This window comes from Sarcophilus harrisii, chromosome 1 (assembly GCF_902635505.1).
Source record: "Sarcophilus harrisii chromosome 1, mSarHar1.11, whole genome shotgun sequence".
NCBI classification, from domain to species: Eukaryota; Metazoa; Chordata; class Mammalia; order Dasyuromorphia; family Dasyuridae; genus Sarcophilus; species Sarcophilus harrisii.
Genome location: NC_045426.1, coordinates 565286377 through 565311582, shown reverse-complemented (window position 1 = coordinate 565311582; position 25206 = coordinate 565286377). Strand labels below are relative to the sequence as shown.

General features: G+C 35.4%; 1 protein-coding gene across 1 annotated transcript in view; it reads right to left on the bottom strand.

Annotated features, from left to right (window-relative positions):
* Positions 1–24341, bottom strand: part of WWP1 (WW domain containing E3 ubiquitin protein ligase 1) — a 138132-nt gene extending 113791 nt beyond the window's left edge. Inside the window, exon 1 of the mRNA XM_031946951.1 lies at positions 24264–24341. The gene's annotated coding sequence lies outside the window, so the exon portion shown is untranslated. The remainder of the gene's footprint in view (positions 1–24263) is intronic.
* Positions 24342–25206: the final 865 nt, after the last annotated feature.

The following is a 25206-nucleotide window of genomic DNA, read 5'->3' as shown; positions in this document are numbered from 1 at the left end:
AACCAAACAAGACCTTGTAACTTTTATCATAACCAAGAAGAAACCTTAGAATGCAATATTCCAAAAGATGAAGGCTGAGAACTACAAAGCTGAACATCACCATATAGTGGGGAAAATGGACCTTTAAAGGATAGAGAAGTTTCATTTCTGATAAAAAGACAGAACTACTAGAAATTCTGAAATGTCTTCAACAAAATCCTAGAAAGGTAAATTTATTTGAGTAATTGGAAAAAGTTACATAATATGCAGTACTAGCATTCTTATAAGAGAAGAGTGTCCCTTGACAACCTTAGACCCTTAATAATTAATTGTATGTATTTAAACGAAACAGAGAATTAAGAAAAAGAGAAGACCTAAGTGTGAATGGATTCTGATTAGAGTTTTGTTTTTTATTTTAAAGTAAAGACAAGGTAAAAGGAATACGAGTATAAAAAAAGAGGAAGAAAGAAATGGAGCTTATTTCTAATAATTGAGGTATATGAGAAAATTATTCATGGAGCAAAGAACAATTAAGGGGTGAAAATAGACACAGATCCCCCCCAAAAAGTTTGGTGTATAAATAAGCTAACTCAACAGGGAAACTGGTAAAAGTGGGAGATGCGTTACGAAATAGGTAATACTAACAAGGAATAGCAAACAAAAAAAAAATTTTTTTGACCCTTAAAGAAATATTGAAAAGGAAAAAAGGAAAAGCAAATAACTGGAAACTATCAGGCTTTCCATGATCTGGGGAATTGCTGTACAAACTGTCCTATTTCAATGGAATGGAATTCCATGACAAGAGAACTTCAGAGAATCCTGAGATATAAATCAATACAACAAAATAAGTAGAACCAGGAGAAAAATTAAAAAAAAAAAAAATAACATTGTTTAAAAAAAAGTCTCAACTGACTGAAGAATATTGATCAAAGTAATGATAAAGCACATCTCCAGAGGCTCTATGACAAAGAATGCTACTTCTTAAGAATTGATGATTTTAAGATGAAGAAATACATACATGTTTTTAGACATGATCACTATACAGATTTTTCCTCCTTAACTATGCTTATTTGTACAAGGGTGGGTTTTTTCTTCTAAATTAGGGGATGGGGAGAGAGGTGAAATAAGCACTCAAGATGCCAAAATAAGAGAACCATCAACTTTTTTTCTAATGCTTAAAAGAGAAGTAAATACAAACAAGGTAGTTTTAAAAGCAATATGTCAAATTTAGTATATACTATTTTAAAATGCAAGTGGTATAAAATATATTCAAAATTACACGCAAATCTTTTTGTGTTCTACCATAGTATATAAAAAAGCTCAAAATGCTTTTGAAGAGATATTTAAATTCAAAATAAAAAAATTTAATTTTTAAAATAGAAGCTACCATTTTTATGGTCATAAGCAAATTTTAAAATGTTTTTTACAAGAAAAAGTCAGTATCATGGGAAATGAAAGTTAGTGATTTTAAAACAACTATAAAAGCTTAAAAATATGAACAATGAATTATAAAAGGGCCTCTCCTGTGAAGTATTATCCATGTATTTTTGAAAAACAAGAAAGAGATTTCCAGGTAACCAGAACAACAAAGTGGAGGACTACAGACTTCCTCAGATGTTTATGCCCTCTCAAATGTCTCCAAATAAGGAATAATATGCAAAAGATAAGGTAATTCTTTTAACTATCTCTAAGGTCTACAATCCCAAGAAACCTAAGGAGGTAGAAAAACTCAATGAACTAACCATTGTTATTGTTGTTCAGTCATGTCTCCATGACCCCATTTGGTTGTTGTTGTTGTTGTTGTTTTTTTTTGGGGGGGGAGCAAAAGTGATTTGCTCTTTCCTTCTCCAACTCATTTACAGATGAGAAAACTGAAGCAAACAGGTTAAAATGACTTGCCCATGGTCACACAGCTAGTATAGGTCTGAGATCAAATTTGAACTCAAGAAGAGGAGTTATCCTGCCTGATTTAGGTCCATTGCACCACCTAGATGTCTCAATGAATCAACAGCAGAAAAAGCTAATCTCTAACTTGATAAGTGAGCATCCTGCTGTAAGTATCTTTGCTTCACGTATACTTTTCTCAGAGTTCCCCAATATCTGCAGCCCTCTACACCTTCCCACCTCAGAAACTATGTTCTCACACAGGATTATACAAACAGATATAAAGACTTACAAAGAGAATTCATCTCTGCATTGTACCCAACTTTATTACAGAAGGCTAAAAGCCAGAAGTTTGCCCTGCCTGGAGATCAGGGGGCAATGTTTTTTTACTGGAACAGTACTCTGCCAGAGAACAGAAAAACATGCTAGCATGTGTGTATGATTATACTGGGTCTGAAAAGGAAGAAGACATATGCAGTGTAGCTCAGATGCTAATGTTAGTAAAAACATAAATTCCCCTGGGTGGAAGGAGGCTGAGATAGCTATGAGATCCAGCCCCTGAGGAAACTTCCATCAAAAGGGAAGGAGTCCAAAGTGAACTAATGAACAGATATCAGGAAGAAAAAACTCATTTAAAGACCCAAGTTAAAGCACAAAAAGGTAAACCATCAGGGAAGATAGTAATAACAGAAAATATGGTTTTCAGATCCTCTAATGAATACAGCTATCTATGAATAAATGCAGCAAAACAAAGAAAAATGACTCAACAACCTGATGAGCCAGAGGGCCTGGTGGATTCCCATGAGGAAAAAGATGCATAGCATGATGTTCCTGCATGGTTTAAGTGAAAAGACCCGGGTTCAAATCTTTTTTTTTTTTTCCAGAAACTTAACAGCTGTGGTAAATTACTTAATCCCTGTTTGTTTCAGTTTCCTGATCTGCAAAATAGTGATACTAAAAGTATCTACCTCTTAGGGTTGTTGGAGGATTAAATAAAATAATAATTTTAGCAAAGGATCTGACACAAGGTAAACACTATAAACTAATCTCAGTTTTGGACAAATTTTAACAGAAATATAAAAAATCAAAAAGAATGGAACTGATGGACAAAGTAGTGCTAAAAAAAAATTAATAATATCTTCTAAATGGATCTGTTAAAGGGCTTACACATTTCTTTGCTAAACACAGAAATTTTACAAAAATTGACCATGTATTAAATCACACATGTTATTGTAAAAACAAAAAATGTCAGAAATAGTAAGCATATGCTCTACAATAAAAATAGCAATCAAATAAGGAAGCAGAAACAAAAGACACAGATCCAAATGGAGATCCAACAGCAATCTTAAACAAGTATATCAAAGAACAAACCATCAAAATGTAAAAGTAAATAATGAAGATGAAATAAATCACCAAAAGTATTAAAATAGTCCTCGAAGTAAAATACATTCTTTAACAATATACAATTACAAAACAAGAGGTGAATTAATAAATGAAATGTGCTTTTTTTTAATGAAAGCCTGCAAATAAACTTAATAGAAGCATAATAGTATAGTAAAAACTACTGAAGGTATAGATAAAATGGAAAAACTAAAGAAATGAAAAGTAAAGCTAAAAGATAGTTCTTTAAAAATTTTAGTAAAGCTGATGAAGCACCAGTCAACCTAATTAAAAAGGACCAAAAATCAAATTGCCTAAAGAAAAAACAAAGGTGAAATCACATCAAAATTATAAGAAATAATTTGGAATCCTATTAAGTATAAGGCATTTGGGTGGCTCAGTGAATAGGACACTGGGCCTGGAGTCAGGAAGACCTGAGTTCAAAATCCAGACTGAAGAACAATCTACAAAAATCATATAGGATAAACATGAAATAATCGAGACAGAGAAGGCACTAGAATTAAGAAGTTTAGGAAAAGACATTTCTGTAGAAGATTTTAGCTGGAACTTGAAGGAAACCAAGGAAATCAGAAGGTAGGAATGAGGAGGGAGACATTCCAAGCATGGCAATCAATCAGTGAAAATATTCAGAGCTAAAATGGACTATCTCGTTCAAGAAACAAGAAAGAAGACCATCATCACTGAAACAAAGAGTTTGTGGGACATATGTAAGATTTAAGGAAAAAATGGATGGGAAGGGAAAGTGAAGGAGGGGAACTGGGTTATTAAAGGCTTTAAAGTGCTAAACAGAGAATTTTATATTTAATCCTAGAGGTGACAAAGAGCTACTGGACTTTACTGAATAGGGAGGGGACTGACATAGTTATATATGTGCTTTAGAAAAATCACTTTGGAGGCTAATCGGAGAATGGACTGCAGTGGGGAAATATTTGTGGCAAGCAAACCAACCAGTAAGATATTGTCTGATGAGACAAGGACCATTCCAGCAGTATAAGGAGAGAGGAGAATATATTTCAAAGCTGTTAAAATGGGGAAAACATCTAGATCAAAAGAAATGGTATACTTTGATCTGGCAGTGTTAAGACTGAGCTTATATCCTAAAGAGATCTTAAAGAAGGGAAAGGGACCTTTATGTGCAAAAATGTTTGGAGAATGGCTGAATAAATTGTGGTATATGAATGTTATGGAATATTACTGTTCTGTAAGAAATGACCAGCAGGATGATTTCAGAAAGGCCTAGAGAGACTTACATGAATTGATGTTAAGTGAAATAAACAGAACCAGGAGATCATTGTACACAGCAACAGCAAGATTATATGATGATTCAATTCTGATGGACATAGTTCTTTTCAACAATGAGATAATTTGAACCAGTTCAGATGGTCTGGGATTGAGGAAAACTATCTGCACCCAGAGAGAGGACTGTGGGAACTGAGTGTGGACCACAACACAGCATTTCCACTCCTTCTGTTTTTGTCCTCTTGCATTTTTGATTTCCTTCTAAGTCCAATTTTTCTTGTGCAGCAAAATAACTGTATGGATATGTATACATATATTGTATTTAACATACACTTTAACATATTTAAACATGTATTGGTCTACCTGCCATCTAGGGGAGAGGGTGGGCGGAAGGAGGGGGAAAGTTGAAACAGAAGGTTTTTGCAAGGGTCAATGCTGAAAAATTACCCATGCATATATCTTTTAAATAAAAAGCTATAATAAAAAAAAGAAGAAGAAAGAAAGGGGATAAAGAGCAAGGGAAAAGTTGGGCGGGAAGGATAAGGGAGGATTCTTAGAGGGGTAAAGTAAGTAATAGCAAGGTAAGGTGGCAGATAGAAGTAGAGGAGTCAAAAGAGATAGGAAACAAGAGATACACAAAGACAATAATAATGATCAGGAGTGGAATTTATTACGAAAAAAGTAGTTTTTTAGTTTTAGTAAGCATTTAAGTTTAGTAATCATTAACGTTAAAATAGATTCAAAGGAGAAAAATAGGAAAACTGCACTATTTATCAGCCATATTAATATAGTTTTAATCTATTTAAAACAACTAGAAAGTATGAGATTGGAATATTGCTGTGATGTAGTTGGATTTAGAAAAATATGGAAATTTAGACCTATAAAAAAAAGATATTATCTTCCTTCAAAGAAACAAAAGACAAATAAGTGTAATATAACTTTATATATATATATAAATCTATATATGTATATAATTATAGATATCTATGAATATGTACATACATATGCATATATATGTATATATGCATGTAGTGTGTGTCTGTATAAATATATTGCAGCCTGCTTAAGGGAAGTGGGGGAGAGGAAAGGGGGGAAAAGAATAAAGTAAAAAGTGAACACAGAACAAAAGAAAACCTACAAAGAAGCAAAGAAAAGACTGACAGTACACTGTCATATTGTCATACATTGCTCATGTTAATTATACACTTTCTTGAAATGGAAATTGTTTCATATTTTGAATCTGCTTTTATATTTTGCTGTGCATATGACCTTTTTTTTCTATTTAAGTTTTACATAAGTTAATGCATTTTCTTAAAATGGTGAAAAGAACAGACAACAGTCTGAATATAGAGGGTGAGAGAGAATAAGGAGTCAAGAATAACACTTAGGTTATGATCCTGAGGAAGTGAGAGAATGATGGCAACCTTAACAGTAACAGAGAAACTTGAAAGGGGAAAGGGTTTGGATTTAGTTTGGGATATGTTAAGTTTTAGATGTCTATGGAACATCCAGTTCAAGATATTTAACAGGAAGTTGTAGATACAAGACTGAAGATCATCAGATTTGTTAAGGAAGGATTAATGGATCTGAGAATCATTAGCATAGAGATGATAATTGAATCCCTGAGAGCTGCTGAGATCATTAAATGAAATGGTATAAAGGGAAAAGAAATAAGGTATAGACAAGAGTAAAACACTCATGTTTAGCAGGCATGACCTAGATGAAAATCCAGTAAAGGAGACTTAAGAATGACATGGTCAAACAGGTAGAAAGAGAACTAAAAGTGATTAGAAAGTACGTAGATGTTCAGTGTCAAAGACTATATAAAGGTCAAAAAAGGATGAATAGTGATACCATTAGATTTGACAATTTAAGAGATCTTTGCCAAATTCTGAGAGAGCTTTGGTTGAATGCTGAAGTCTGAAGCCTAACTGCAGAATAAAGAAAAAAGTGAGAAGAGAAAAACTGGAGGAACTTATAAAAAGGGCCACTTCTTCATATAAAACAAAAGTAAAGGGGGTGATGGTAGCAGAAGAAACCAAAATGTTATGAGATGAAAAAAAGAGGGACATCTCAAGAAATGGGCTCAATTTTTTCTGTAAGAAATGAGGCAAGGTTCTAAGCTGAGAAGATGAGAAAGAAAATCTTATGGGGGTCTGATGAAAAATGAAAAATTTTGGAAATCACTGTGTTGAACGATAATGATCTAATTAGGAAGGTGTAAACCAACAGTGTGGCTTCAGTAAGGGCCCAATAGAAGCTATATAACACAAATCTAAAGTGGACCCAGTCAAAACAATTATATAATTTTCTCTACCTTTATTTAGGAGCATGTGTGTAGAATGAAGACAGAAGATGGTGAGAGTGATATAACACTGAGGCTTGACAGGGCATAAATGACAATAAAATAAGGATGCTAAGAACAGAGGAGGAGGAAAATAAAAGTAACTTTGAACTTGTTTATTAATAAATCAAGATGGGCAATGTGTGGCTAGTTTAGGGGTGAAAGCCTAACAAAAAACTGAGGGAGATTAAGGAATTGCCCACAGTGTGGACGGACAAAGAGCAGATTTGGTACTGAAAGACAGAGGAAGGGATGTCAAGCCAATAGATTGTGATCAAATATAAGAATTTCAGAGTTCATAATATGGAGGGTGTATTTTTGGGGTGATAGTAAGATCAATGGCAGGATAAACTTTGGGTGGGAATACAGTGGGATGGAAAAGTAAGGTTACAGAAATGAAAAGTTTGAAGAGCTGGGAGGTTGGGATATTTTAGTTTGAAGACAGTACTGAACTCAGTGGAGATGTAAGAGAAGTGTTCTGAAGGTATGTAGACAAGAGTTGGCAGAATTTTGATCCGCTGATAGATGTGGATCACTGAGTAATAGTAACAGAGGGAAAACCTCAATGTGGCATTGGGGAACAAGAAATATTCAAGTGAAATCAGTAACACAAAGAGTTGTCAGGGAAGCTATGTCATCAGAAGGGAGTCAGGTCTCCAAGAGAGCCTGAAAGATGGAAATGAAAAAAGTTAAAGATTAAAATGCAAGCAAATTTGTTCCCTACTGTGTTTGGTTCGGACTCTGGCGGTAGGTAGACTAAGGAGGATTGAAATAAGGAATCAGATACTGTGGAAAAATAAGGAAAACGGCGGTAGTGGGAAATAACATCTAAAGATATTACATAACTTACTCAAGGATAAATAAATTAAAGGGTAGAACTGATACTTAAACCCAAGTCTTCTCTAAAAATGGTAATTTCTTCTTCCTATAAAGATAAAATATTTATGACTTTTTTTATTGCAAAATAAAATACTGTTATTGAGCGAGGCAATCAGAAAGTTTCCATATCAATACAACAGAAATCCCAAAATCTTGCTGTGTAGATTAGTTTAATAACATAAAGGTTATGACAAGAAAAAGCTTCAGGTTAGCTATACAGATATAAACAAATAGATATTACTGTTTAATTACAAATTACATTAATGATCTCCTCTAAGATCCTTTCCAAATTTGTTAAACTGACTTCATTAAACATGAAAAGTAGCCTAGTGCAGAGTGAAAAGGAAAAAAGCACAAAACCAGGAGTCAAAGGTTACAATGTACCATATTCTATTTGAGTGACCTTGGAGTTAAGTTACTGGTCTACATCATAATTTCTTGAGGATTAAATGAGATAACGCACACATAAAAGTATTACATCATAATTTATATTGGTAAATTCTGAAGTTTTAAAAAATACAGAGCATTGTTTGCATTTAATGCTTAAAACCTTTCATTAGATTTCCAGGATCTCAGAATTAGAAAACACCTCAGAGTATCTAGTGCAGTCACCTGGCCAATGTACAAATTGTTCCTGCAGTGCCCTAAATTATAATTATTCAGTTTCTATGTGAACATCTTTAATGATAAGCAAATCACTACTTTACAAAGTAACCTATACCATTTTTAGACAACTCATAAAATTTAGAATTTTTCTTTCTAATAGCCTAAAATGTGCCTCCACACAATTTTTACCTATGGTCTATCTGGGACTACAGAAAATAAAACTAGTATTTCAACTCCTCCTACAATCACTCTTATTTCAGGATTTCTTCTCTACTAGGCTGTTATTACAGTTTCCTATTTGGTCTTCCTACTTCTTGTCTATTTTCTCCCACTCCATCCTTCATACTGCTACTCTAAATGCAAAATTTCTCCTAACCATTCCTCTACTCAAAAACTTTTGGTGATGTCCTACTGCCTACTGGATAAAGTCTATCCAGTTGACATTCAGGACTCTCCAAAATCTAGTTCCATTCTAAGCATGACAACAGATACAGCCAAAAGGTATGGCATCAGGAACAAGTGAGTCCACATATATAAATATCTTCATAGAAGATTAAAGAAAGCAAAGGAAGGAAACAAACATTTATTAAGCATCTATATGTGCTTTGCAAATATTATCCAATGAAGTGCATCAGAAGACCATTCCCAGAAAATGTCTTAAGAGATAATTCTTTCTTATGGCACTGGAATAGATGGCATCTGAAATCCCTTCTAACTCTTAAGTTAAAAGATTGGCTTACTTACTGAAGACTGGGGGTGTGGATGAGGAAGGGAGGAGATTGATGGGGAGGAGAGAGAACAAAACAACTAATGAATTTGCCTGCTGAAATAAGGATGTAAATTATTGGTAGAAGGAGTAAATGTAACAATGAAATTGCAGATCTTTTGAAATTTTAAAATGTTTATTACCTAAAAGTTGTATAAATTCCTATAACAATTAATTCTTACTATATGCTTTCTCCAAAACCAGCCTTTCATAGAGATAATACAAGTATTATTGTCCCTATTTTTCTAATGAAGAACAGGCTGGATAAAGAGTTTAAGTAACTGGACTAAACTCACACAAAATAGCTACCTAATCTCTTCAAAAAACAGAAATAATCATTCTGAAAAGAAATATGGAACTATATTCCCAAAGTCAATGAACTGTGCATACTATATAATCCAGCAATATCACTGCTAAGCATATATCTCTCCAAAGTGAGAAAAATAACCTATGTATATAAAATATTTATAACAACAGCACTTCTTGTTATAGGAAAGAACTGGAAACAAAATGAGTACCCATTAATTAGGGAATAAGTGAACAAATTAAAGTAAATAGATACTAGGACAGCTAGATGGTGCAGTGGATAGAGCACCAACCCTGAGTCAGGAGGACCCGAGTTCAAATTTGATCTCAGACACTTAACATTTCCTAGCTGTGTGACCCTAGGCAAGTCACTTAATCCCAACTGTCTCAGCAAAAAACAAACAAACAAAATAAATAAATAGATATATTAGAATATTATTACCTTCTAAAAATGATGACTAATACAAAGTAACCTGAGAAAACTTATATATTGTTGCAAAGTAAAATGAACAGAACTGGAAGAATAATTTATGTAATGACTTCAGTAATGTAAAGAGAAAACAACTTTGAAAGACATCAACTCTAAAAACATCAAAAACATTAATCAATCCAGATTCCAGAAAACTAATGAAAAATGCTTATCAACTTGGCAGCATAATAATGGACTAGAAATACAGAATGAAAAATACATTTTCAGACATGACTAATGTGTGAATTTTACATTTTGTTACAAAGGAGGGCTTTTAGTTTTGTGGGAGAAGGTTGAGAGTTGAGGAAAAATATACAGTGATACAAAAATATGTCAATAAAACATGAAAAATTTTACATGAGAGGAGAAAGTTCAAAAAAAGGATACAAATATATAGGCCAGGCTGGTACTATGTTGTTAAATGAACTATTTACTTGAAAAAGACAAGATTACATAAAAAAGATTAATGTTTTCATAAACAGAATTCTTTTTCAATTGCTTGTATATGAAAATACTTGTTTGCTGATGAACAAAGAAACAAAATTATTTTAACAAAAAATAAAAATCTTTTAAAAATTTTATCGTATTTTTCTGTTACACTGCAAACCATTGTAAATACTTTTAAAAAATCAATCCTGTGATTACCTTGCTAAGGTCTGAGACTGGATTTTAAAGTAGGTTTTTCTGACTAAGCCATACTCAATTACTTTCCAATACTATTCTGTGCTTTATTATATCCACTATTTTTAACAGAAAGGGCAATATACACATTTTTAAAATATAGTGTTCAAATACTTCAAAAAATCTGCTTCAACACCCTAATTTAAGGAACTACTTATTCTTTTAAAATTTCAAGTAATACATTTTAAAAAAATAAAATCTTTCACATGTCCTAGGGATAATTAAAATAATTCTATGGATACCTTTTAAATAAATAACTAGCATTTATATAGATCTTTAAGATTTGCAAAGTAGTTTACATGCTACCCCACTTAATCCTAACAATAAGTGCTGTTATTATCATCATTTCCATTTTAGAGATGAGGAAACTGAGTAAGAGGGTAAGGAAACTGTCTTAGGGTCACACAAACAGATCTGAATTCAAATCTTCCTGAAACCAAGTTCAGCATTCTATCTTTGTTTTTCATTCAGTAGTGCCCAAATCTTCATGACCGCAATGGACAATTTTCCCATGGGAATTTCTTGGCAAAGACAGTGTGGTAGTTTGTCATTTCCTTCTCTGTTAAATCACTTTTTTTTTTTTTTTGGGGGGGGGGAACTCTCCACTATGACCTGTCCATTTTGGGTAACTATGCATGTTTTAGCTCATTCATTGACCTATGTAAGCCCCTCCTGCATCAACTAGGGGCTTTTTTAGGCAAACAGATTAAGTGACATGCCCAGGATTACACAACTAGTACATATCTGGGGCTACATTTGAATTCAGGTCTTTCTATCTCCAGACTCAGCACTCTATCTGCTTCACATTTAGCTGCTCAATACTCCATTTATTGCACCACAAATATGCAACTTCTATTCTTAAAGAGAAGTATAGATATAGTTTGAAAATGATTAAATTTGTTAATTCTCTACTTCCTCAAATGAGGTTTTTCAACGTTAATGCTCCAAACTAAATGGTCATTTGCTTCTGTTGCTTAGTGTTGATTGATACAGAATATCAATTTGAGTCATTTATACATAGGGAGAGATCCAGGCCTGAAAGGATAGTATGACAGATTACAGAATCAGACTACATGCTAGAAAAGCAACTTTGGACATTTGGTAAAATTCCCCCCCCCCTTTTTTTTTTTGGATGAGGAAACTGAGACCCAGAGAGAGTAAATGACTTATTTGAACCCACATCTTTTGGGGCCACATCCAGGATTCTCTACTATACTACTCTAACCTTAACCTATAACTGCCAGAATCACTTGACTTCTGACACATGACTGGTCCCACAAACATTTAGAGCAACAAATGACAGATGAACAACTATGCTACACTGGTGCCCCACAATTTCAAGATAAATAAATAAATAGACTCAGCACACTGGGTAGACCCCTTGAGGAGAAAGAACTACCAGAAGTATATAGCTATGAAGACAAAGGCTGTGATTTGTAGTGTTGGGGGGAATACTGGCATCAACAGTGTCACAGATCCACTAGTATATCTGCTATTGATATATGTATCATGGTCACAAATCTTAGACCTAATGCTATTTGCAAATTTCAAAGATGTATAATCTAATATAATACAAATCTAATATTACCACCTACTTATACTGAACTAAGTTTCATTTTCATATATGAAGAATCATGACCTCTTAGATGTTTAAAAAAAACACACACACTTAAGTTATACTGTGTAAATTTAGTTCCCAATGCAGATTTCTTACAACTATAAGATAACAAATTAAACAATTCCTTATAAAATGTCTCTAAAAGCTAAAGATACATAACTATATAATCTTACACATATATATTTGCTTAAAAACTGAGATAATAAATACCAATCCCTAAATATTTATTAAGCACCTACTATTTATTTCCCACTGACTGTGCTAAGTAGGGACAAGGCAGATACAAAAAGGGCAAAAGATAGTCCTCAAGAAGCTTACAATCTAATTGGGGAAGATAACAAATATCTAACAAACAAGCTATATATGGGGAAAATTGGAAATAATTAACAGAAGGAAGATACTAGAATTAAAAGGGGTTGGGAAAAGATTCTTGCAGAAAATGAGATTTTTGTTGAGACCTAAGAGAAGGCAGCAGACAGAATTGAGGAGGAAGAACACCAATCACTGGATGGAAGAGTAAGTAGTGGGACTAAGGTATAAAAAGACTTGCAAATTAGGAGGGTCACATACCACAAATTGCCCCAAATGATAAAAGGCAATAGTGAATATTGGCAGAGGTGTGTGAAAATAGGCACATTAATACATGGTTGGTGAAGTTGTGAAATGGTGCAATCATTTTAGAAAGTAACTTGGGAATTATGCAAATAAAGTGGTTCATCTGTCCAAACTCAATGAACAAGAATCCATTACTGAGCTTACACTGAGAACCCATCAAGAAAAAAAAAGTCCCCATATACTCCAAAATATTTATAGCAGCACTTTTTTGTGATAGCTTAGAAATAAAATAGATGCCCATCACTGGGGAATGACCAATTAGAATATTAATAAAATGATTTGCGATATAAAAAAGTATTTATGATATAGAGATGCATGTGAAAGATCTGTTTTAATTGATACAAAGAGCCAAGAAAGTTACATAGTAACTACAATAATTTAAATGGAAAGAGCAACACACCAAAAAAAAAATTGTAACAAAATTATATAAAGATCAAGTGGAATTCACATAAAGAGATATGAGAAGACACTACCAATCTTCTCTTTTCAAGGAGTTAAGAAGATTCACAGCTGTCACACATATACATTTTTCAGACTTTCAATGTAGTAATTAGTTGTGTTGACATTTTTCTCCTCTCTAGAAAAAATATTTGTCATTTGGGATAGCTCTGAAGGAGGGGAAGAAGGAAGGATACTTTGGATATTGTGGCGCTATAGAAACAGAAGACATCAATAAAAGGGCTAGGGGATTTAAATAACAAAGAATTTCATATTTAATCCTAGAAGCAGTAAGGACCAATAGTTTATTTAGTAGGGGTTTAATATGGTTGGATCCTTATTTTAGGAAAATCACTATTGACTGAACGGAGAGAATGGATTGGATGAAGAGAGACTTGAGGAAGAGTCCCAATGGGAGGCTGTAGCTATAACATAAAGCTATTGAACACACTAGAAACTGGATTTTTCCTTCTATTCCTTTGAAGTTTGAAGCTTCACCAGCTCACTCTTGATAAAAATTGAAATTTCATTCATCACCATGGCTTCAACTCTCATTTCTATGTGATTCCAAGAACAAGTTAGTTAGATCCAGACTACTACCTCAGATCCAGAACCACATTTCTCATTGCCAATAGCTAGTTTCATTTGAGTGTACCAACTGGAATCCCAAACCCAACATTTACAAAGCCAAAATCATGTTTTCTCTCTGTTCTTTTATTATGACATCATTATTTTCCTAAGTACCCTGGCTTCAAACCTTGGAGTCATTTGACTTATGGATAATCAGTAATTACCTCTAAATTCTGACAATTTTACCTACTCTTTATATTTCCATTGCCACCAACAGGAAACCAGCAGGAAGTGAGAATAATAGATCAAAAACTGGACTTATAATTCAGTCTGGGTTCCAAAAATAAAATCTAATATTTATTAGATATGATTGTTAAGATAGTGCTATACATCATTATATACTTCAACAACAATACTATATGATCATCAATTCTGATGGACTTGGCCATCTTCAGCAATGAGATGAACCAAATCATTTCTAATGGATCAGTGATGAACTGAACCAGCTACAACCAACGAAAGAACTCTGGTAGATGACTAAGAACCATTACATTGAATTCCCAATCCCTATATTTTTGCCCGCCTCTATTTTTTGATTTCCTTCACAGGCTAATTGTACAATATTTCAGAATCCGATTTTTTTTGTACAGCAAAATACTGGTTTGGACATGTATACTTATTTTGTATTTAATTTATACTTTAATATATTTAACATGTATTGGTCATCCTGCCATCTAGGGGAAGGGGTAGGGGGAAGGAGGGGAAAAATTGGAACAAAAGGTTGGCAATTGTCAATGCTGTAAAATTGCCCATGCATATAACTTGTAAATAAAAAGCTATTAAAAATAATAATAAAAAAAAGATAGTGCTATATAAACTTTACTTGAATATTTCAAGGAAATAACTTGGTAAAGTGTCTTTAAAAGTTGCCTAGCCTAAAAAATTCACCTTCTTATACCAACTTGATAATGAACTTAAATAGAATGGTACTTAGACATGGTTCAATACTAGTACCAGCACTGTATTTGTAAATATATATAGCATTGTATTTAAACTACTTTTGTAGTTGTTCAGTTGTTCAGCCATGTCTGATTTTTTGCAATGTCTGTGGAGCTTTCTTGGCAAAGATACTGGAGTGACATGCCATTTCCTTCTCCAATAAGCCATGTAAATAAGAGTGATTGCTATTTTTATTGTTGTATCAGGACTACTACAATAGGGTTACAAATTTGGAGCTAGAAGGGAACATAGAGCCCATCTCTAGTCCCTTCATTTTAACTGCTCTCTTGGATTCCAATCTCTCTCTATCCCAAACCATCTGGCCCACTATTCCAAGAGTAATCCTCTTAAAACACAGGTCAGATCAAGTTATTTCCCTAGTAAGCAAGCTAGCAACAAGCATTTATTGAACACCTATTATATCCAAAAACATTGTGCTAAGAACTGGGGACATAAAGAAAGAAAAATACAACTGGTCCATAATCTCAAAAAACTCATAGTCTAATGGGGAAGGCAATATACAAATATGAATTGAAGATAAATTTCAGCTAGATGGCACTAAGTTTAAGTACTGCCGATGGTGAGGTTTGCAGGAATCTAAGAAAGACCGAAGATAGACACAGGAAAAAGGAGAAAGCTCCAGGAATGAGGACAGCCAATGAAATGATTTAGTTAGAAAACAGTCATATGTGAGGAAGGAGACCATTGTCACGCAATTGCAAAGTACATAAAGGGGAGTAAGGCTTAAAGAGACTGAAATGTAGGAAGGGACCATGTTATAAAAGGCTTTAAAAGTCAACAGTTTTATATTTAAACCTGAAAGTAACAGAGAACTAATGAAATTTATTGTTTAAAAAACAAATCTAAACATTCAACAGGCAATAGCCTATTGTAGTCTAAAATCCCTTGCCCAGTACTCAGGTTTCTGTGTACTCATCTAAAACTACCTTTCCAATTTCATTTCTGTTTCCATGAGGTATACCTCATGTCCTCAAAACATAACCCACTTTCCCATTTCCAATCCTTAGTTTATCTTCACCTAAAATGCCCTTCCCCCATTAACCAAATAGACCCATCTCTAATTTTCCTGCTTACATATCTCCCTTTGTCTGCCTCCACATTGTTACTCAAATTGTACCTTCAGTCTGGAATTTCCTCCCAACCATCTTAGTCTTCTTAAATTCTACTATAATTATAACTCACAAATATATGTACTCTGTATTCATCATCTCATTTGATTCTTACAACGTTTGAGGTAAGCAGGGGAATTATTACCGTCTTTTAATATAAGCGACTTACCCAAAATCCCATAATTATGAAATAGAAGGCCAGAGATTCGAACTGAGGTCTTCTGACTCCCAAGTCTAAAATGCCCCTTTTCATAAGTTGTTAATGACTTTTCCCTCAGAATTCCTTTTTTTTCTCCCTGGAGGTGTGTGGGAAGATATGGGAAAAGTGACAAGAATTACTTCTGCCATACATATTTACCACTATGTATTATATGTTTATGTTATATTACCTTATTACAGTATACAAATTCCATGAAGACTGTATTATCTAAACTTTGTATTTCCCTTAACACAGTGCTCTACATAAACTACAAATCTTTAATAAATATTTAAGTTGAGCCCTAACATAAAAACCTATCACTCAAGGCTGAACTCAAATGCTGCTTTCTGCATGAAGCCTTTCCTAATCACCCCAAATATATGGTATCTTATTTTGCCGCACTCCAAAAACACTTTCTTGGACTAATCTCATAGCACTTGTGCATAATACCTTTTATCAGTTATTGGTATACTGGCAAAGAATTGGACTCGTTATCAGAAAACCTGTGTCATAAACCTACAATGTGACTTTGGGGAAAAACACAACCCGAAGCTGAATTTTCTCATCTATTTCACTGGTATAAGAATCAAATTAGATAATGTATCCTTAGTAAATCAAAATACAAATATGTTAGTTATTATGCTCTTTTTTCTACATTATATAAGGGAATTGTATATAGTAACTAATAACTATTTGAAGGGTAAATACTTTGAAAGCTGTAACTTTGTCATATCCCTGTATTTCAAAAAAGCTTTAACATTTCCCTTTTAACATCTTAGACCAAGAGTATTTTTCTGGCACTGACCTCTACCCAAATTATCCCAACCAACTTTTTAATTTCTATAATGATGCTTTTAGATTATTGGAACAGAGGTAAATTGTGATCAAATAAGAATGATGACGTGATGGAAACATCTTTTTAAAATTTCTTTTAAAAATATTTAAATGTAATCTTAACTTAAAATTCAAACTATTAACATACTCAATTTTCTCTCAAGTTATACAACTAGAACCACCAGTGAACTGAATGAAGACGTTATATTCTCTAAGGAGATAAGATTAGAGTTGTAAAGTATGGTTGTGAATTATCAAGTCCCTAAATTGAAAGTAGTACAATATGTTAGTCTGAAGATTCCTTCTGTGTCAAATAATTCTGATAATCTGGCAATAAGGAATATTCCCCATGAGATTTTTAGTAAGATTTACCTATCCTCCTAGAAAAGGAATTGTATTTACAATCTGATTTCTGACTACACTGCTCAATGAAATTTGTGTATTCTCAGTTTGCCAATAATCTCAACTGTAAAATACATTTGCTTTTTCTCAGTCCACATTCTACTTGATCTTTCTACAAATTTTGATAGTGTCTTCCTCTTCCTCCTAGATACTCTTCCTTATAACACTATTCTCTCAATGTCCTTCTACTTTTCTGTTTCTCAAAGTCTGCTTTTCAAGATTATAATTATTTTCCTACTAAGTGTACACAACTCTGTAGATTCTTTTTTCCTCTTCACTCTCTCCTCTAAAATCTCATCAGTTTCTATGTATTCAATCATTTCTTTCCTACTAAAGATGGGTCCCATACCTACATATCCGAACTTATTTGTACTATCTACCTCATAAGTCATTAGTTACATCAGCTAAAACTGATGGATTTTGACAGGAAGATTTATTTTCAAATCTTGCCCCAGACAGTTACGAGTTGTATGATTCTGGGGAAGTCACCTAATCTCTCTCAATCTCAGTTGCCTTATTTGTAAAATGGAGACAAGAGTATCTGTACTACATGTCATTGTAAGGATCAAATGAGATAATAGCTGCAGTATTTTGCAAACATCACAAAATTTTATAATTATGTGACTTGCTATTTATAAGAGTAACTCAATATTTACTAAATAAATTGATTACATGTACGCATATGTGTATGCAAAAAAAATTAAAATCAATAGCACAGAATTTCAAAGTAGGCACATATTCAAAATCACTGCTAGGTCTAATGTGGGCTTGATCACTCAATGAACATTTAGAAACTGACAGATGAAGATAATTTAATTGCAAAATCTTGTGCCTTCACATACATCTCTTGCATCTCTCCCCTTCTTTCTACTTACCCTAGGAGCATTGTAGGCCCTCAATTCTTGCCCACACAATTGCAATAACCACACTCTAACTGTTCTCCCTGCTTCAATCTCTCCTAACTTGAAGACCTAAATGCAAAGTATTTTTTTTTAGCTTAATCTAAATCAGGAGAACAATTTATACAATAACATTTTAAAGAAATACATCTTTGAAAACCTTTGGAATTTTTGCAATAATTGCAATAATGAACCATGAATCCATGAATCCAGAGGAGCAATGATAAGCATGGTACTCCTAACAGAGAAGTAATGGCCAAGATGAGAATCTGTTTTGCGGGACCATGAATATTTCTTATAAGGGCTTTCTTTCTTTCTTTCTTTTTATCAATAAAGAGTAGAGAAAGATAAGGTGGGTTAAAGGAATATAACAGTCCCTCACAAAAAAGAAAGGAAGGTAAGAGGAAGAAAACAGGAGAAATAAAGGAAAAGAAAACTAAGCGGGTCTTTGGAGGTTTTTTTTAATATACAAAAGAGAAAAAAGGAGAGGACAGAATGAATCAGACAGTCAGGGCAGCTTTAAAAGTCACATGTTGAATTGATTATATATTAAAAGAAAAGAGAATCATAATTTCACATTCAATTAATCATTTTCTTTTGTGCTATGTGCCTGGAAACGTCCATGTCTACTTGCCATCTAGGGGAAATTGGAATACAAGGTTTTGCAAGGGTTAATGTTGAAGAATTATCCATATATGTTTTGAAAAATAAAAAGCTTTAATTAAAAAAAATATATACATGTCATTTAGTGTTTCTTAAGTTCAGAATAAACCAAAAAATTTTAAAGTCTCTCCCCTTACCTCTTTATCTCCCCTTAACTTCCCTTATCCTCCACACAGTGCCAAGTGAGCCAATAGTACAGGCCTATGACTCCATTACTTCCCAAGTTTAAAAAAAAATAAAGATTCTCTTGCTTCTATAATCAAGGAGAGACTACTACTTGGCAGTAAAGTTGTTCACAATGTTGCTCCAGCCTAACCTTCCAGCATTATTATATATTATTCTGCTTCATGTACTCTACACAGGATACTCCATCTCCCATCTCTCTGAGCAGTCCTTCACCTTTCTATCTCTTGGAATCCTTAGTTTCTATCAAAGTTCAGTTCAATTGCCATTTTCAATATGATCTAGTTCCTCTTTTCCAATAGGGCCCACCCCTTCATTATCTTGTATTTATTCTGTATATATATCTGTCTAACATAAAGAAACGTAATTTCTGTAAAAACTATACTATGTCCACTCCAAATTTATATTCTCACAATCTCAAGAGACCTGATTTTATCAAGGCAAACCTTTTACACCTTCCTAATTAGCTCACTGTCCTACTCAACACAGGCTCTTCTAAACTCTATCTTCAAACCTCCCAGGGCTCACCAGTCCTCCATCCTCTCAACTGAAAGCCTTGCCTCATATTTCACTGAAAAAACTGAGGTTATTTATTAAGAGCTCCTTCTCTTTTCCCTCATTTCACATCAGTAAGATCTCTTCTACCATTTTGTCTTCCTTCACTCCAGTCTCAAAGAAGTGGCCTTTCTCTTTGCCAAGGCAAACTTTTGTGTGCATAAATGACCTCATTCCTTCTTGTCTTCTCCAATAGACACTCTTCTCTATCGCTCCCAAGTTCTCATTTATCTTCAGTCTCCCTGGGCCAACTATCTGCTTCCCACTTAAAACACACCCAAATACACCCACACACATCCTCAAAAAAAAAAAAAAAAAAAAAAAAAACCTTACTTAATCCTTTCATACCTGATAACTCTCATCCTTTAGCTATCAACCTCTTCTGCTTTTTGTAGGTGACTAAACTCATGGAAAAGACTTTCTATAATAAATACCTCCACTTCCTTTCATCTCACTCCCTTCTTAACTCTCAGGAAGTCTGGCATTCAACCTCATCATTCAACTGAAAATTCTTTCTCCAGGGTGATGTCTTAATTACCAAACCTAGTGGCTTTTTCTCAATTCTCATGCTTCTGAACCTTTCAGCATCCTGACATTGTCAATTACTCTTCTCCTAGATACTCTCCTAAGATTTAATGACACTGATATCTCTTGATTCTCCTACCAAGCTAATTGCCCTTCTTCAGTATCTCTTGTTGGATCTTCATCCAGGTCATACTCTGTGTTCCCAAAACTCTATTCTATGTCCTCTTCTCTTCTCCCTCTATACTTCACTTAATAGCCCAAGTTCCCATGGACTCAATTAAACTCAATGCAAATGATTCTCAAATTTATTTATCTAATTTTCAGTCTCTGCTTATTAACATGCTTACATGCAACTGCTTATTGGACATTCCAAATTAAGCTCCACATACCCAAAACTGAACTCATTATCTTGATCCTGAATAAAACCTCTCCTCCTTTTTTGCTATTGCTTTCCAAGATACAATGATCCAATCACCAAACTTGCAGCCTTGCAACCCTGTCAAATTTCATACTGGTTTCCTCACTTTCACCTGTATCCAAATGACGGCAAAGTATGGTTTTCTATCTTCATAGCATCACTTACATAGGCTCCCTTTTCCCCTTTTATATTACCATTTCATCCACTAACTATTGCAATACCCTGTTGATTGCTCTCCCTGCTTTAAGTCTTTTCCTACTACAATATGTACCCTCCATTTAGCTAATCAGTGACCTTCCTAAAACACAAGTCTGATCATGTCAACACCCCTCTAATCAACTCCAGTGGCTCCCTATCACCTGTAGAATCAAATATAAACTCCATTTTCCTATTTGACTTATAAAGCCCTCCATAACCCAGTCCCTTCCTACCTTTCCATTCTTTTTATACTTTACATTCATACAGACACAGACACACAGACACACACGCACTTGAGATTGTGACAATGACTTCCTTGCTGGTTTTTTTTTCCCTTCCCTTGTAAACTTGACACTCCATTTCTGAATTCCAAGTTTTTTCCAAGTGGTTTTCAAGTTGTCTCCCACAACCTTAAATCTTGCTCCTCAACTCTACTTCCTAGTTTCCCAGGGTTACTTCCAGTTATCGGTTAAAGCATCATCTTCTGCAAGGAGATTTTAATCATGCCCCGTAATGCCAGTGGCTTGCCTCTATTAATGATCTCCAATTTATCTGTATCTTTCTTATTTGTAGATACTAGTTTGCATATTGTCTCCTACATTACACTGTAAGCACCTTAAAAGCAAGGATTGTCTCTTGCCTTTCATTTTATTCCTTGCATTTAGCAAAGTACCAGACATATAGCAGGTGCATATTGCTGGTTGACAGACTAAAGGCATGGACTTTTCTTTTTGTCTTTCTTTCCTCAACACCTATCGAAATGGCTGGAATATGGTTGAAATATGACTGGTCCTTAATTAATATTTGCTGATTAAATGATTTATTATAATTCAAAATTATGATCCTCGAAGAAAGGTAAAACCTTTTTTGTTATGTAGTTCATTATACACAAATTATTAATATTAAAAATAAAGCAATAAATGTTATGCATCATTTCATATCTCTTCCATGATCTATGAACTTTAAAAAAATTATAACTGCATTTCAATATAATTGGGTTTTTTTAGGCCAAAGCTTCTTAAACTTCTTTTATTCATGACAGCTTTTTGAGAAATTTCTCTCACCATGCTGTGTTAAGTACATAAAATAGGTATACAAATCAAATATTAACTGATAAAATAAATTATAAAGAAATTTATTGCAAAACAAGTCTTTGGTATACATATGCCATTATTTGGTATACATTTACCATTTATTAAAGATGAAGGCAAATTTGCATATTAATGAGATGGATATGCTTGTTTATTTTTACACAAAGAATTAAATCTTGGCAGATTATTTGATACCTTTTACTATTGCCAAATTTTTCCCAATCCCCACATTCAGTTACATGACCTACAGTTTAATAAGCTTCGTCTTAGGTAATAAGTGGTGAAGGGAGAGAGCACTGTACTTGGAGTCCGGAAGTGCTGAATTCAAGTGTGAACCTGGGCAAATCACTTAACTGGTTCAGTTTGCTCAACTATAAAATGAGGATAATACAAGTGTTTACCTCAGAGAGTAGTTGTGAAGATCAAATGCAGGAAAATATTTGTAAAGCACTTAGCACTTGATACAGAGTTTCGAATTAATAAATGACTGTTCTCCACACTCCCCATTCCCCCAAAACGCTCGTTCCTCTCCTTGTGTTTATTTTCTGCATTTAAAAACATTACTCTATGACTTCATTTACCTCAGCTTCTTAAACTGTTGTTCCTAATCTTATATCTGAATGTGGTGGTCTTATGAAATGTTTGATTTGTATACGTGCTTTTACATACCTGTACACCAGGAGTCATGTAAAAATTTCTCAGGGAGGAAAAGGAGTCTCAAGAGTGGAAAAAGTTTAAGAAGCCTTCTACTAGACTACCAAAGAAGTCCAGTGAACAATTCCTAACAATTCACAATAAATTCAATTTTTTAAAAGTTAATAGCTAGGAATCATTATAAAGTTAATTTCTACCAAAATTAATTTGTTACTAAATACTCTGCTACTTAAAAATCACCCAACTCAAAGAAGGCCTTTTTGAAAGTCACTTATATCTTCTCAATGGGGAGGAGCAGAGTGAGAATCTGGAACTCAAAAGTTTTAAAATCAAAAGTAAAAAATTGTTTACATTTAACTGGGGGAAATTAAATATCAAAGAAATAGTTTTACACTGGGAAATGAATGTAAACTGTTTGCATTTTTGTTTTTCTTCCCGGGTTATTTCTACCTTATGAATCCAATTCTCCCTGTGCAACAAGAAAACTGTTTGGATCTGCACACATACATTGTATCTAGGACATACTAGAACATATTCAACATATATAGGACTGCTTGCCATCTAGGGGAGGGGGTGGAGGGTGGGAGGGAAAAATCGGAACAGAAGTGAGTGCAAGGGATAATGTTGTAAAAAAAAAATTACCCTGGCATGGATTCTGTCAATAAAAAGTTACTATTAAAAAAAAAAAAAATAGAAATAGTTTTAAAAGATTTTAATTTTTTTATTTTCCAATTTAGTTTAAAGAAACAAGGACTTAGTAGTAAAACAGTATGAACCTAGATTAGTAGTTTCCAATGTATGCCATTTTTTTCAAGAAGTTACAGATTATTACATACCTATATATGCAGCTAGAGACAAAATGCTTCAGATTTTAGCAGTCCAAATAATTTCTTTGTAACACTACTCTTCTTGACAACTATTTCTAGTATACTTTACGTGAAAAATTTCATGCTTTATTCATGTTTATCTATACAACACAAAATAGTTTAAAAGGAGAAATTAAAACCAAATTACTAGAAATTAAGGTTAATGTTTCTTTGCAAATGAAAACAACTCAAAGCAAGAACACCCCCCAAAGAGTGCTCCAATACCAAAGTTGGTGGAAAGAACGATGGCATAAAGATTAAAAAAAAAAAAAAAAAAAAAGTGATGGAGGAACGACAATGAGAAAAATTGGGAGATGAAATGATAAATAACTGGGAAAAAAAAAAAAACCTACAAGGTCATGGGGAACTGCAGGGTCACAGAAAGGGGGTGCACTAGGGGAACTGCAGGGTGAAGTATCCGGAGCGACACCAACACTCCACGAGAAAATTGTGTTCAGAGTGGGTGATAGAATTGTTAGAAGAAATTATTACAGGCGGCTGGAGGAGAGGCGGAGAATCTGAGAAGAGGAGGTAAGGGAAGGCGGCAGGCAGTCCCGGACTGCGGGGGTCACGAAAACACTCGCTCCCGGTTCTGGGACAAGAACACGGGCCTCCGGCGGGTCTCGCTCAGGACTAGACCCACGACCCCACCGAGCAAGCGATCGAGCGCCGCCCTCCACTTCACCCTCAGCCCGCCTTCCCGCCCCCTCCCAGCCTGGCCTGAGGGGGGGGCGGGGGACGAGGTGGCCGGGGAGGGGAGGGCCCGAGTCCCGAACCCCAGCCCGGCCCGGGAAGGTTCGCCCGCCCCGCCGCCCAAGCCCCCCCCCTCCCCCCCATGCGCGGCGCTCTTACCAGGGTCCGAGGCCAGTCCGCCTCCCTCGCTAGCTCGCCTTCCGAGGAGGCGGCGGCAGCGGCGCCTCCTACTCTTCCTTCGGTAGCCGGCGGCGGGTCTCCTCACCCCTTGGAACCCAGAATTGCCATCTCCCGGAGGCAGCCGCCCCGGCTTCGGCCCTCAGGCGGTGCAGGCCGCCTGCAGCCGCACGGACCCCACGAACGGGAGAGACCGTGGGCTCCCGACCCCCTTCCCCCCCCACCCCAGCCCTCAGCCCCACGCCGCCTTCCCCCCCCCCCCCCGTCACTATGCCCGGGAGCACGCGCAGCACAGCCACCTCCACTCCTCACTCCCCTACACTCGGGAGCGCGCGCAGAGGCTCCCCTCCACACACACGCGCGCGCGCGCCACGCTCGGGAGCGCGCGCCGCGCTACCACGGCCGCCGCGGAGAAATCCGGCCTGACCTAGAAGCCGGCTCTCTGAGCATGCGTAAAAAAAAGCGTCCCGAGGCACGGCTCCGATTTAAAGCTTGTCCGGGTCTTCCCAGCGGTCCGGAAGGTGGGAGGAAGCGGGGTGGAGACGGTAGTAAGAGGTGAGAAGGGGACTGAACCTGAAAGGAGGCGGAGTTACTGCTGAGGCTCCGGCTTCCAAGTTTGTCCGCCACAATGCTTGCTTGACTTGGAGAAGCCCGATTCGCGCACGGCTTAGCCGCAGTAAAGGAGAATGTTCTCGGACTGAGCGGGTGAGGCATGTGACACGAGGTCCGTGCCGGAGAGTTCTTGTAGCTCTTACCTTCCGCCCGGCAGGCAAGAGGCCGTCGAAGGGCCTAAGTCAATAACAACACCTGGCCCCGCTTGACTACAACCTGCAACGTTGACTTGTGAGGGATAGCCCCACTAGAGGCACTCGCTTTTCATTTGCAAGTTGGGGAAAAAAATGTTCTTTTCAGTTACTTGAGGAAG